The sequence below is a fragment of the Sycon ciliatum genome, chromosome 10, assembly GCF_964019385.1.
Source record: "Sycon ciliatum chromosome 10, ocSycCili1.1, whole genome shotgun sequence".
NCBI classification, from domain to species: Eukaryota; Metazoa; Porifera; class Calcarea; order Leucosolenida; family Sycettidae; genus Sycon; species Sycon ciliatum.
Genome location: NC_088652.1, coordinates 11,300,591 through 11,314,429, shown reverse-complemented (window position 1 = coordinate 11,314,429; position 13,839 = coordinate 11,300,591). Strand labels below are relative to the sequence as shown.

Genomic DNA, 13,839 nt, shown 5'->3' with positions numbered 1-13,839 from the left:
CGAGCCTACCCTCACGCAGTTGTCCCCGTCTGGAACCAGTTGCCCGCCGGAGTCTTCTCTGGTCCATTCTGCACAAAGAACCTGCAACGTTTTAAGGTTGCAGCCGACCGTTATTTGAAGACAAATGACTGGTCGTGGGCACATGGCCATCTCTGAATATCTGCATCATATCTACCTCACCCCATGACTTTCAAATTCCGCTCCACATACTCCTCCTAAAAACGTCTGTTCATCTTTTCTCTCTTTCTCCTAACACTGGCTGTTTTATCTTTCTCTCGTTCAAATTTACTGTCTTTCTTTCTAACATTTCGAATCATGAACCTGTCGCTCCTTCATTTGTTTCTTCTTCTTTCTTTTTAATGCATTTATGTCCCCATGACGTCGAGACCTCAGGTCGGCTGAGGGCAAAAAAACCTCACCATCACTATGCTCCCACTATGCATTTTTTTGCCTTACCTACGAGCTGTGGTCATTGTAAAAAAAATAATAATAATGCAAGTGAGATAATACATATGACCTCGTTTTGAAATAGGTAGTGGGTGGAAGGGAGGGTCTTATGTCTAGTTTGTGCCTCAGGTTAGCCCTCAGGCCTATGGCCCTCGGGTAACCTATCGGGCACTAACAAGCCACAAGGCCCTTCCTGCCATTCACTAACCTATGATTATTGCTCTTAATTCTGAATTCTGCTAAATGCACCAGAATGCGCGTGGCAGCACGCAAATACCACAGGCTATGAGTCAATTATAGACATTGGAAAGGTGACCTGCTCTCTGGGCTATGTGGCAGTCCCCAATGTCAACACTACTTTCTGCAGCCAGGTAACTAAAAGCTGGGAATACACTGCCATTTGTAAAGGTTAGTTCAAGTCGGTTCTGTATTCGTCATTGTGCTTTATGCTAAAAAGTGTCTGCTACATATGACTGGACAGTGGTCTTGTTCTGCAGATACGAAAGTCTGGTTCTCACTGGTATATGCGCTCAAGGAATTGTTCATGGACCTGTCACCCAATTTCTTGCTCATAATTAATACCGTAAGACCAGCTTTTTTAAATGTTCGGTTAACGTAGCAGTTAACCGTTGTTAACAGTCACGTACCATTGCTTCGCTGTTGGCCTTTATAACAGGTTGCATAACCCTCCTTATGTGTGTGCACGATCTTGCTCTCTCTTAATACTGCTGTGTATCATAGACATCACATGCCCACGCTCTGCGCATGCGCAGATTTTCTGTGCGCACAACAGAGCTTGCTGTCCAGTTTCCTTTCCTGCAGTCAGCTTTCAAATTCTGAATTTGAGTTTGCCTCCGTCCTGCTTCAGAGTGTCAGTCCTAGCTTTGCCGATTCGGTGTTGTCTTGCCGTCTTAGTATTCGCTTTCCTTGTTCTCTCTCAGCTCAGTCCCGTCAGACTACTTGTCTTCAGCGGCCAGAGATTATTTTAGTATTATATTCTCACGATGGCTCGTTTCTCGACCAGCAAAAGACGCCATCGGCCAGAGTGGCAGCTCAACCTTCGGATACAGGACGTAATGTGCGTGTGCGGCGCAATCCTGTTTGTCTTCAACCGCCCAGAACTCCAATACCTCCCTACTCGGATTCTGTTGTCTCCAACGTTGCGACGTCAGTTTTTCTTCTGCCGCCGCCTTGAATGTGGCCTCTGATCCCGGGGCGGCAACTCAAACTTCGGCTGCAGGCAGTAATGCGCGCGCGAGGCCAACTCCTGTTCGTCGTCAACCAACCTGGACACCTTTATCTTCCTCCATGGCCTCTGTTGTCTCCGACGTTGCGTCGTCAGTTTCTTCTGCCGCCACCTTGAGTGTGGCCCCTGATGTACTTGCATCGGCTGTGTCTCAGGCCGTCGGCCAGGTCCTCCGCCCCTGATGGAGCGAGTAGAGCAGTTGGAATCTGCTGCAGCCATCGTGCCACCTATCAACTCCAGCTCCGTTCATGCATTGGGCCATCCGCCGGCTGCTCGTCCGTCGCTCTCTGTACCTGATAAACTCCGCGGGCAAATTGAACGCGGCAAGTTTATTGATTTCGACGACCTCCTCCCGGACCAGCTGGGTATGGAGCCCGATGTGGGCCAGCTAGCTGTGGGCGCCAACCGCTCTGTCCTACTTGTACAGAAACCAACTCAGGCCCAGCGCCGCCATGTCCATGATGTAGTGTCATTGCTCGAGGCGTTTACTGTCTACACGAGAGTAATTGTCGCGGTGGCTCCAGATAGGGCAAATGATTTGCTGGCATATCAGGCCGCTATTCTGGATGCAAATAAGTCGTATCACGTGGACGCATGTCTAAATTATGACAGGCGTTTCCGGCGCGCCATAGCCTCCCAACCACTGTCGTACGACTGGGCTGTCATCGACTCTAATTTGTGGCAGTCGTCATTCACCAGCCGTGGTCGCCCGCCATGTTCGCGCTGTTCTCTGGTGCACCCAGTGGCCCAGGCCCGGTGTCCCTTAAGACCAGGGCCTCCATCCGACGGCGCTGGGAGTGGAGGTCCGCCACAGTCCAACGCGCCAACCCATCTTTGGAAGCCTATCTGCTGCAAATTCAACAGGGACCAGTGCAACAACTCATTCTGCTATCGTGCCCACTTGCGCCTTCAATGCCGCGGGAAGCACCCAGAAGTCAAATGTGGCAGGGGACAGTCCGCCACCTCAGCGTCTGCTCCGTAAACATTCTGTGGAGACCCCCATCAATGTTAGCCGATTTGCCGGGCTCCTTAACCGTCATTCTGATCACTCCTCTCACTTTCTGTTGCATGGGTTGTGTCACGGTTTCACGATAGGCCATTCTGCTGCTATATCTGGTATTCATAGTTCTCCCAATCACCTGTCGGCCATCCGTAATATGCAATATGTTTCTTCCTATTTGACCGCGCAAGGGTTGCGTTCTCAAACGCGAACTCGCCTCACTCCTGGGCCACCTCTCGTTCGCGTCCAGAGCAATTTCGGCCGCCCGTACATTCTTACGCCGCCTGTATGACCTCGACAAGGCCACATCTGAGATGTCAGCTCACCGAATGCTGCACCTCTCAGCATCAGCCAACGGGGACCTGAGCTGGTAGCACCAGACTCTGTCAACATGGAACGGAAAGTCATTTTTCCTGCTGGAGAAGTGGATGCCCAGCACTGACCGCCAGTTGCAAACCGACCCAAGTGGCACCATTGCATTTGGAGCCTTCTTCAATGGTCGCTGGTTCAGAGGTGACTGGTCCCCGCAGCAACTGGAACTAAGCATTACCTACAAGGAGCTCTTCGCCATTGTCGCGGCCTGCGCCACATGGGGGATCGAGTGGCTGCGGCTGCGTGTGGAGTTTCAGTGCGACAACCAAGATGTCGTGGAGTGCCTGAAGACGGGCACGAGCCGGTCTCCTGCAGTCATGGCACTCATCTGCACCCTGTACTCAATCTGTGTGACGCACAATTTCCTGATCCGAGCATCGCACCTGCAAGGAATTTCCAATACCATCGCTGATGCCCTGTCCCGGAACAAGATGGATGCCTTCAAGACCTTTGCTCCTACAGCTGCGGCGCGGCCTGACACCGTGGTCCAGCCGATCACTGAGTAAGTGCAAATTCACTTAGGATGCAGATAGCGTTCTCTTTCGATCCTACTCCACAAAATGGTCAGTCTGGGGTACATCATGCAGAGTGCGTTGTAGATCGTCATAAAATAGTTCCTTGCATGCCCGCGACGCAGCAAACGTTGGAGCATAAACGCTGACCAGAGTGAGCCAAACATCCGGTCCACCAGCTGCACAGTACTTCATACGTACGCTCACAATCCGAGAACTCACCGCGTTCCATACGCAGCCGCCAGCTCTCCACGCCGAAGTTTTATCACGATTCAAACAAGAGCAACTCCCTCACCTCAACGTCGATTATCCTCTTTGCCAGGAGTGGGGCGGCCCGAACAGTTAACAGTAAATCCGTTGACAGCGTAGATATTTTGTCCAAACCAGTGGGTTTCCATGACGCGTCTAGAAACACAGGCAGTGTCAATGTCGCCGTCCCGCTCCACCCAGGATCTCACGTTCCATGAGCCCAAACACAGCAGGCAACGTCTCCCTCTCCCTCTCTTCTCTCTGACATATTTCATCGCGCGATGTTGTGGAAATCCGCTCAGGGGCATGTCAAACCTCCGCGAGCGGCGACGTCGGGTACAACTAAAAGTGACGGCATCAAATTACCGTTCTGTCTCTCAGCTGTATGTCCGTCATGCGTTTTCCCTGGCCTAGAGGCGGCCCACTGAGGGCCGCCTCAGGCCTCCCTGAAGTTTACAAAGGTCGAGGACTTGCAGTAAGCAGGATGTTGTGTAATCGTAGGTGACATTTACGTTTTGTTGTTCTTTCATATTATTAGTATTTATTATCAGAGTCTAATCAATTCGTTCGTCGTTGTCAACGTGTGCACGAGGTACTGCTTGCCTTGAGTCAACAACACGGAATTCACGAGTTACGATTGTGCTTACTACGACGTTGCATGTTGTTTGTACATTTACAATCACGTACATGCAGCTTGGCAAGTTGTGTCACGATGCAATGCATACCAATGTATTTCACTACACGTATTTCTCGTAACACATCAATTCTTACTTCGTAGGTGTTTAGGTCCGGTCTTGCGTGACAGAGGTAGTTACTCTTAGTTAGCTTTCTCCATGATTGATTCTAAGAAACACGGACATTGATTCTAGCTTCGAACTGTTTCTTCTTTGTCTGCCTGTGCATTTTGTTCTCAAACAAATCCTTCGTTCGATGTGTTTATATTTTCGCGCTCTGCAGATTTGTTTGCCTCGCGCTCGGCTTTGTTTCCTTTTCTTTGTCAACTGCATTATCATGATTATTATGACGTATGACTTGTGTACGCACTTATCACGTGACCGTTTGACTGCATGCGCTATGCACGCTCTAGGCTAGTGCATTTGAGCGATCGTAGCGATCCGCTTTCCTTGCCGTTTCGTCTTCTCCGCTTCTTTACTCATTCGAGTCAGTGTCGCTGCACTAGTTTGTTTTGCAGTTTATCCAAGTCGCAGTCGTTCATGGTCGCCATCTTTACATTTGATTTTGATGCGCAGCTGCATGCTGATGCAGCTGCCTTTTTCATTCTTTCGATGATCTTCTTTCCAATTTTATACTGAATCTACTGTATGTATTCTCTCACCCAAGTTTGCAACGGTTGTCGGTTGTAGCATGCCAAGGGTTGGATGCAGGGGTGGTTAATTAAGCTAGTAGTAGTAGTAACAATTCAGTAACAAGGAGCTCAAAAAAGCACAACCGTCCCCAGTAAACGGTTCACAGGGACACACGCACACACACACACACACACACACACACACACACACACACACACACACACACACACACACACTCGCACATGTACATGTACACAACAAGTGCGCAAACATACGTGACAGCTTACTACAAGAGAATAACACAAGGTCACGTGTGGGCATGAATTGCATTCACAGTTGGTCATACTGTCTTGGACCTATGAGGGAGGACGAGGAGGAGAAGAGTGCGTGACTCAGATACAATGCCCTTCAACATGCCATTAGCACATGCAACGGCTTCGGGCAGAGCCAAAAAGTGACGAAGAAAGAGAGAGAGAGAGAGAGAGAGAGAGAGAGAGAGAGAGATGGAGTGAGAGGGAGAGAGAGAGAGGGAGAGAGAGAGAGAGAGAGAGCGATACAGAGAGAGAGGGAGGGAGCATTCCTGCTCAAGCTCCACAAATCTATTTGATTCTCCTGGTCACAGGAAACACAGAGCATGGCTGAGGCAGTGCCGAGGAAGTGCCTGTACTTGGTTCAATGCTATGAGCAGCATAAACTTCTAACATCTCTTCACAGTGTAGCTCTTCCGGCTCACAAACTGGAATCGATTTTTTATCGATTTATTATTATTTTGGTCAATATCTAAAGAATGGAGGGTTTCTGGACCACGCTGCCACTGTTGCTAAACGAGGTCCACTTAGCGAAATTGGAAATTTGCCCATGTCGGGTGTTGTTTGTTTGGTTTTACAGACATTGTCTCTTAAGTTGATGATTTGGCCTGTATATGGCAGTAAGAAGCAACAAGACAAGCAACGTAGTATAAAGCCGTATGGTATGGTATGCCGCGATAACTCCAGTATCATTGTTCCTCCTCATATCTATTGATGTCAATTCTTGATGTCAATTCTGCATCAGGTTGCTCCTGGAAGGACAAAAATGCAATAGGCTATGAGTCTATTTCGGACACCGGAAACGTGACTTGCTCACAGGGCTATGCGGCGATCCATGATGCAAACACTCCCAAATGCAACCAGAAAACTGGAGCTTGGAACTTTACTGCCGTTTGCGAAGGTTAGTCCAATGTGATTCTATATTTGTTGTCGTGTATTATGCTCGAAAATGTTTTCCCAAGCGCATTTATATGTGGTGTCATTCAGCAAGTAGGAAAGTCTAGGTTTCTAAAGATAATTCCAGGAAATGTGCACTCACACAATGAAGTGTCCGTAAAGCTGTCACCCCGTTTCTTGTTCATCTTTATGGTTACACTATAATAATTATGGACTCGGATAAAGAGCCAAGGATTAATTTATACAAAAGAGAAAGGAACTTAGAAGTTGCGACTTCGGCGGTAATAGTCATGAAGTTGATTGTTCCAACTAGGAACACACGCTTCTTGACGAACTTGACACTTGACTGACTCACGACTGCCATCCGGAGCACACGAGGAGCACAACGCACCTTCCACTCGGCAAACTTGAAAAAAAGCACCACTCCCTGCTCAATACACAGTGTTTCGGGGAATTCACCCCTCATCAGTTGAGCTTGAGTAGGCTGAGGAAGATTGTGCCTGAAAAGCACCACTTATACAGTCAGACCTCGCATAACCGCACACATCCGTTTTCCACAAAAATATCCGGATAGGCGAGGGAACCGGATAATCGAACACACACACTGTATGTATGCATGGCATATGCTGTAAATCGGTAACCAGCGATTTTCTTCCGGATGGCGAGGTATCCGGATAAAAGGGGACCGGATAAGCGAGGTCTGACTGTATACTGCTCTCCAGCCAAACCACCACCAGGGATACAAACTTACAGAGACGCTTTGTTTCCAGCCCGACAGACACCCTGTGAAGCTCCAGGTAGCAGCGTGAGTCAGAGTCGCTCATGGAGTTGTGATAAACAGCCAATATAGCTATTCGCAACGCTGTCACCTCCAACAACTAGTCGCACGTCCGCGTCAGGGACAACAATACGAACTTAGAAGTTGCCACTTCGGCGGTAATAGTCATGAAGTTGATTGTTCCAACTAGGAACACACGCTTCTTGCCGAACTTGACACTTGACTCACTCACGACTGCCATTCGGAGCACACGAGGAGCACGTCGCACCTTCCACTCGGCAAACCTGCAAGAAAGCACCACTCCCTGCTCAATACACGGTGTTTCGGGGAATTCACCCCTCATCAGTTGAGCTTGAGTAGGCTGAGGAAGACTGTGCCTGAAAAGCACCACTTATATACTGCTCTCCAGGCCAAACCATCACCAGGGATACAAATTTACAGAAACGCTTTGTTTCCAGCGCGACAAACACCCCATGAAGCTCCAGGAAGCAACGTGAGTCGAGTCGCTCATGGAGTTGTGATAAACATTCACGGGGTGTTTGTCGCGCTGGAACAAAGCGTCTCTGTAAATTTGTATATAAGGCAGTCGTGAGTCAGTCAAGTGTCAAGTTCGACAAGAAGTGTGTGTTCATAGTTTGAACAATCAACTTCATGACTATTACCGTCGAAGTCGCAACTTCTAAGTTCGTGTTGCTGTCCCTCACGCAAACGTGCGACTAGTTGTTGGAGGTGACAGCGTTGCGAATAGCTATACTGGCTCTCAACGTCTGTGTATCACAACTCCATGAGCGACTCTGACTCACGCTGCTTCCTGGAGCTTCACGGGGTATTTGTCGCGCTGGAAACAAAGCGTCGCTGTAAGTTTATATCCCTGGTGATGGTTTGGCCTGGAGAGTAGTATAAGTGGTGCTTTTCAGGCACAATCTTCCTCAGCCTACTCAAGCTCAACTGATGAGGGGTGAATTCCCCGAAACACCGTGTATTGAGCAGGGAGTGGTGCTTTCTTGCAGGTTTGCCGAGTGGAAGGTGCGACGTGCTTCTCGTGTGCTCCGGATGGCAGTCGTGAGTGAGTCAAGTGTCAAGTTCGGCAAGAAGCGTGTGTTCCTAGTTGGAACAATCAACTTCAAAAGAGAAAGGATCAAGGATTTACAAGTTACGCTCTACTGTCCACTAACACCACCAGTTACAAAATAATCCGCCCATTCGATAGCACTGCACGACATTGAACACAGTACTGACGATCTACAACTAACTGGCTAACAGCTCTAGCACGTCTTGGATGCGCACTCCAACAGCCTTCCAACTTGGATGGTTCTAAGTTATAGAAACAACATAAGGAGGGGAAGGTGAACGCAAAAGAGATAAGCACAAGCTGAAAGTCACAGCTATGAAGGACGTGGCTCTCCATCCAAGTCCATTCCTGCACACCTGATGAGCCGTCTTTATCTATACGGCGAAACGATCGTCGTGTGAAACTGCTGCTTGTCACTGCTGATTATTGTCCATCTAAATTATCATAGTCGAAGTACAGCGCTGTTTTACTGAGGTGTTAGGTTTTACTTATTCGCATAGCTTCCCTTTTATTGATCTTCGCATCTTTGAGCCACACAATCTGTGTGGACTTTTGCTTTGCGTTCTTGAATCGTTGTTTTACCTTATTGTCCAATCGTCTTACAAGTTTCGTCATCGACATGCATGAACATCCTCCAACGGCCTTCATAGCTGAGACTTTCAGCTCGTGCTTATCTTGGTTGTGCGAGTCAACTTCCCCTCCTTTTGTTATTTCTATAACTTACTTCTAAGTAGAACCTTCCAAGTTGGAACGCTGTTTAAGTGCGCATCCAAGATGTGCTCGAGCTGTTAGCCAGTTAGTTTTAGAACGTCAGTACTGTCGGTCAGTGTCGTGCAATGTTATCGCATGAGCTGATTATTTAGTAACTGGTGGTGTTAGTGGACAGTATAGCGTAACTTGGAGTTCCTTGGTCCGCCCTCTTTTGTATTATTATTATTATTATTATCAAAAAAGTATTCTTTCTAGACCAAAGAGTGGTATATTTGATAACATTTAATAACGATAGAAATATTTATTTATTGTTGTACTAAAGGACACTGAAAACAAAATTGAACTATTATAGAAAATCTAAGTTAGAGAAATAACACTAAGAACAACAGCATTGAAATTTACAAGTGTGAAATATATTAATGAAAGCGAGAGCAATAACGAATGTGTGTACTAACACTAAACTTGCAACTGAAAAGTGAACAAAGAAGAGAAAGAAAGAAGAAAGGACAAAGTGATAACAAATAACAGCAGTACATTACACCTAGAACATTAACGGCCAAGCTCGGCCGCACCAAACATGACACTTTGCTTGAACAATTTCAACCCAATTATACTATCTTTCTGTACACACAAATTAGGCTTATACAGACGCTGACAGATGGCTTCCAAAACCTTTAACTGCAGTCCATAACCATGACGACCACGGCACAATACAGTGAATGAAGAGTCGGAATACGAATTGCAACAATCAGGACTAGCCAACAGATGATTGTACACTGAAAACTTGCTACCACGAAACCTACGCACAACGCTAACATTCTCACCGGCACTCTCACGATCACTACAATCGTCGTTCTCCGACTCATTGCTTCCTTCACCGTCCGTCCCATCATCTGCTCCCTCTGCGCTCTCTCTGTTATCCCGCCTGACATGGTCCATTGAACGGGACTCGGCCGTCACCCTGCTCTCACGTCCCTCCTTATGCCCTTGTCCGTTGAGTGCATAGTTTCTGTTTTAGTTGGCTGTTGATCGTCTTGGTCTTTCAATAATGGGCTTGGATGGTGGATTAGTTGTGGTTGCTGTAGATTGCATTGTTGCTGATGGTGTGGGAGCTGCTAATACGCAAGGTGACCCACACCATCACCAACAATGCAATATGAGAGAAAAGATGAGAAAGATGAGAATCATCGTGCACACTAAGACAATCTGGACGTGATAACAAGTGACAAAATACAGCTGACTTTTTGCTCACTTCGCTCTCTTCCGTCTCATCCCGCTCCTTTCCTTCAAACTCCTCCGCTTCATCCTCGTCCTCCGTCTCATCTTCATCATCATCATCATCGTCCTCATCACCACCATCATCATCATCAGTCACTTCCTCATCATCCAAACATGACACTTTACTTGAACAATTTCAACCCAATTATACTATCTTTCTGTGCACACAAATTAGGCTTATACAGACGCTGACAGATGGCTTCCAAAACCTTTTTAAACTGCAGTCCATAACCATGACGACCACGGCACAATACAGTGAATGAAGAGTCGGAATACGAATTGCAACAATCAGGACTAGCCAACAGATGATTGTACAATGAAGATTTGCTATCACGAAACCTACGCACAATGCTAACATTCTCACCTGCACTCTCACGATCACTACAATCGTCGTTCTCCGACTCATTGCTTCCTTCACCGTCCGTCCCATCATCTGCTCCCTCTGCGCTCTCTCTCTGTTATCCCGCCTGACATGGTCCATTGAACGGGACTCGGCCGTCACCCTGCTCTCACGTCCCTCCTTATGCCCTTGTCCGTTGAGTGCATAGTTTCTGTTGTAGTTGGCTGTTGATCGTCTTGGTCTTTCAATAATGGGCTTGGATGGTGGATTAGTTGTGGTTGCTGTAAATTGCATTGTTGGTGATGGTGTGGGAGCTGCTAATACGCAAGGTGACCCACACCATCACCCACAATGCAATATGAGAGAAAAGATGAGAAAGATGAGAATCATCGTGCACACTAAGACAATCTGGACGTGATAACAAGTGACAAAATACAGCTGACTTTTTGCTCACTTCGGTCTCTTCCGTCTCATCCCGCTCCTTTCCTTCAAACTCCTCCGCTTCATCCTCGTCCTCCGTCTCATCTTCATCATCATCATCATCGTCCTCATCACCACCATCATCATCATCAGTCACTTCCTCATCATCCGTTTGATGCTCAGTCTCACTGCACTCCTTATCAGCCTCCAACATGGGTCCATCGTCTCCACCAGCATCACAAGTCGTTTGACCGCTGCTCCGCATCACCGTTGCTGGGTTCTCTGCTACCACACACCCATTTCCACTGTCCATTTTGCGTGGGCCAAGTCCATTCCGTGTATAAATGTCAGGTGAATAGTTAGCTGTGCTTCTTCTGGGTCTATGGGTAAGGATATTGGTCCAGATTGTCTTAGTGTGTACAATGATTCTCAATTTTCTGTTTTGTGCCGTGCAAGTTATGTTAAGAAGTTGAAGGTTCTGGAAGCTGTATGTATTCATGTGCATAATCCTGTTCTTTGCAAACAAAAGAAGCATGTAGTCCCGGTAAAGTAGTCATCGTAGCTGGTTATCAGATGTAAATGTCGTGTCATGTTGCACTGTATCACCTCATGCTTTGTGCCTGCACTCAGTTATAATTATATGTTAGCACTACACACAATTGAGAGGGACGAAAAGCGTTTCTCCAGCACTATGTTTGACACCTATTATGTAATGCTGTAGCACTTCCTTTTTTGTTCACACTTTTAATTATATGTAGAAAGGAAAAAGACATTATGGATACGAGTTAAGCTTTTAATTATGTTATTATTATTATTAACTGGTTTGAGGGAAAGAGACAAACGGGAAAAGTCTGAAGAAAAAATTGACTGTCACCACCAGGACTCGAACCAGGGACCTTCGCTTGTAGCCAGCGATGCTCTAACCACTGAGCTATGGTGTAGTCGTCATCCTAGCAGAGGCCGTTCAACATTTTCTTCAGACTTCGTAACTCACACTTCCTATGAATGCACACAGGCGGGTGGGACACAGCCCTCACTGTAACCCACACACTTCACGTACAAACTAGCACGTGGGGAGCCCCAAGTCATAACATATTAACTGGTTTGAGGGAAAGAGACAAACGGGAAAAGTCTGAAGAAAAAATTGACTGTCACCACTAGGACTTTGAAACCACCAGGACTATTATTATTATTTTGCTTGTTCGCGTTGGCATCAACCTGCATAAAGCAGGTATATAGCCTTCGCTTAAGCTGCCACAAAAAAAGAAAGCTCATCCTAAGCGAGAGGGCTAAAGGAAAATATAACGATAACGAGATACAGAATACAAAGAAATCCAATGAGTTCAACATACAATTCAAAACAAGAAAACTTTTAATTATGCTGTTATATAATGTTCTTTTTGTACACAGTACCCTCAGTTCCGATACTATTCACTGATGAGCGGAACACGAAAATCGATTTTGAATAACAATAAAAAATCCTTAAAAATTCCATGAACTCGTTGTTGTCTGGCCATGCCTGAATCTATTATACTCTTTATTGCACTAATAAAATTGCTTTCTGCACGCCGACTCTTTAAACAATACGAGTCATATACAATGTAAAAAAAGAAGTAAATTTATCGTGTAAACCCTGTACTGACCAGTAAACGTCGGCTTTCGATAAACGGTTATCAGAATGTCACTACTCGTTTTTTCCACAAGCATATCTAGAAATGACAATTTGTTGGACTTTTCATGCTCACGTGTGAAACGAAGGGCAGGGTGAATACTATTTAACACATCAAGAAACTTGTTACTACCCTTTTTATTATCAAAATATGTGAATGAGTCATCCACGAAACGTACATAAAGGTCAGGACACAATGAATCATCAATTTTCGACTCACAGTAACCGACAAACAGGTTTCCAATACTGGACCAAGGGGCGAACCCATCTCGACACCATCAACTTGTTTGTACAGTGCTGGCTACTGAAATCCGACCCCCAGGGCGGATTTCAGTAGCCAGCACTGTACATGACATTGTTGAACGAAAAATCAACCCCAGTTGTGACCAGCAACAACTGTCTAAACGCACTTTCAGATATTCAAGGATGTCGACAGGTTCTTCACGTTAGTAAATAAACTGACGACGTCAAACAAACACATGTGTGCATTGGGTGGTACAGGTTTGTTGTGGAGCTTTTCGACGAAATGAATACTGTCCTTTACAGTGCGCTTGCAGAAGTGGTCCTGCACTGGTTGTACGTAAATACACAGCCACTTGGAAATAGAGTGATGGGGTGAGGCTGTCCAGGAAATGTTGGGGCGTACTGGACATGTGGGCTTGTGTATTTTTGGTAAGCCATATAGCCTAGGCCGGACGGTGCCTGTTGGTTTAAAATGCGATCGAAATCATTTAAGGATATTTCTCCGTCGTCTTTCAGTTTCTTTAGGTAAGCTATTAGTTCGTTTTCTACTTTCTCTGTTTGATCAAAACTTTCAACCGGGCCGATGGTTTGGAACTTTGATGTGTCATTTAAGATGACAGACATCTTGTCGATGTAATCAGTTCTGAGCATAATAACTGTAGCCCGCCCTTTGTCCGGGCGCTTGACGATGATTTCCGTGTTTTTGCGGAAGTCACGCAGTGCTTTCATGTGTTCCTGGCCTAATGAAAATGACCGCTTGTCTGGAAATTTGTCTGCATGCTCCTCAGCCTCAGCTCGGATCTCTGCTGCGCATATTGATTGTTGCGCCTCTGATGTTTGCGTAAAACGTAATAACCTTTGATAGAACATTTCGAACTCGGTCATGATAACTTCCTTTTTACTTGATGATGGAAGAACGCCAAAATCAGTACCACAGCAAAGGAGCTCCTTCTGTACGGTAGTCAATTCCAATGGGGTTAAGTTTATTGT

General features: G+C 46.4%; 1 protein-coding gene and 1 long non-coding RNA gene across 6 annotated transcripts in view; both read left to right on the top strand.

The window, feature by feature from the left end:
* LOC135825798 (sushi, von Willebrand factor type A, EGF and pentraxin domain-containing protein 1-like) overlaps window positions 1-13,839 on the top strand; it is a 579,302-nt gene that overhangs the window by 87,087 nt on the left and 478,376 nt on the right. The gene's annotated exons all lie outside the window — the stretch shown is intronic.
* LOC135825570 (uncharacterized) overlaps window positions 1-13,839 on the top strand; it is a 58,837-nt gene that overhangs the window by 35,084 nt on the left and 9,914 nt on the right. The window contains exons 3-4 of the long non-coding RNA XR_010555082.1: window positions 700-855; window positions 6,187-6,342. This is a non-coding gene — a long non-coding RNA (uncharacterized LOC135825570). The remainder of the gene's footprint in view (window positions 1-699; window positions 856-6,186; window positions 6,343-13,839) is intronic.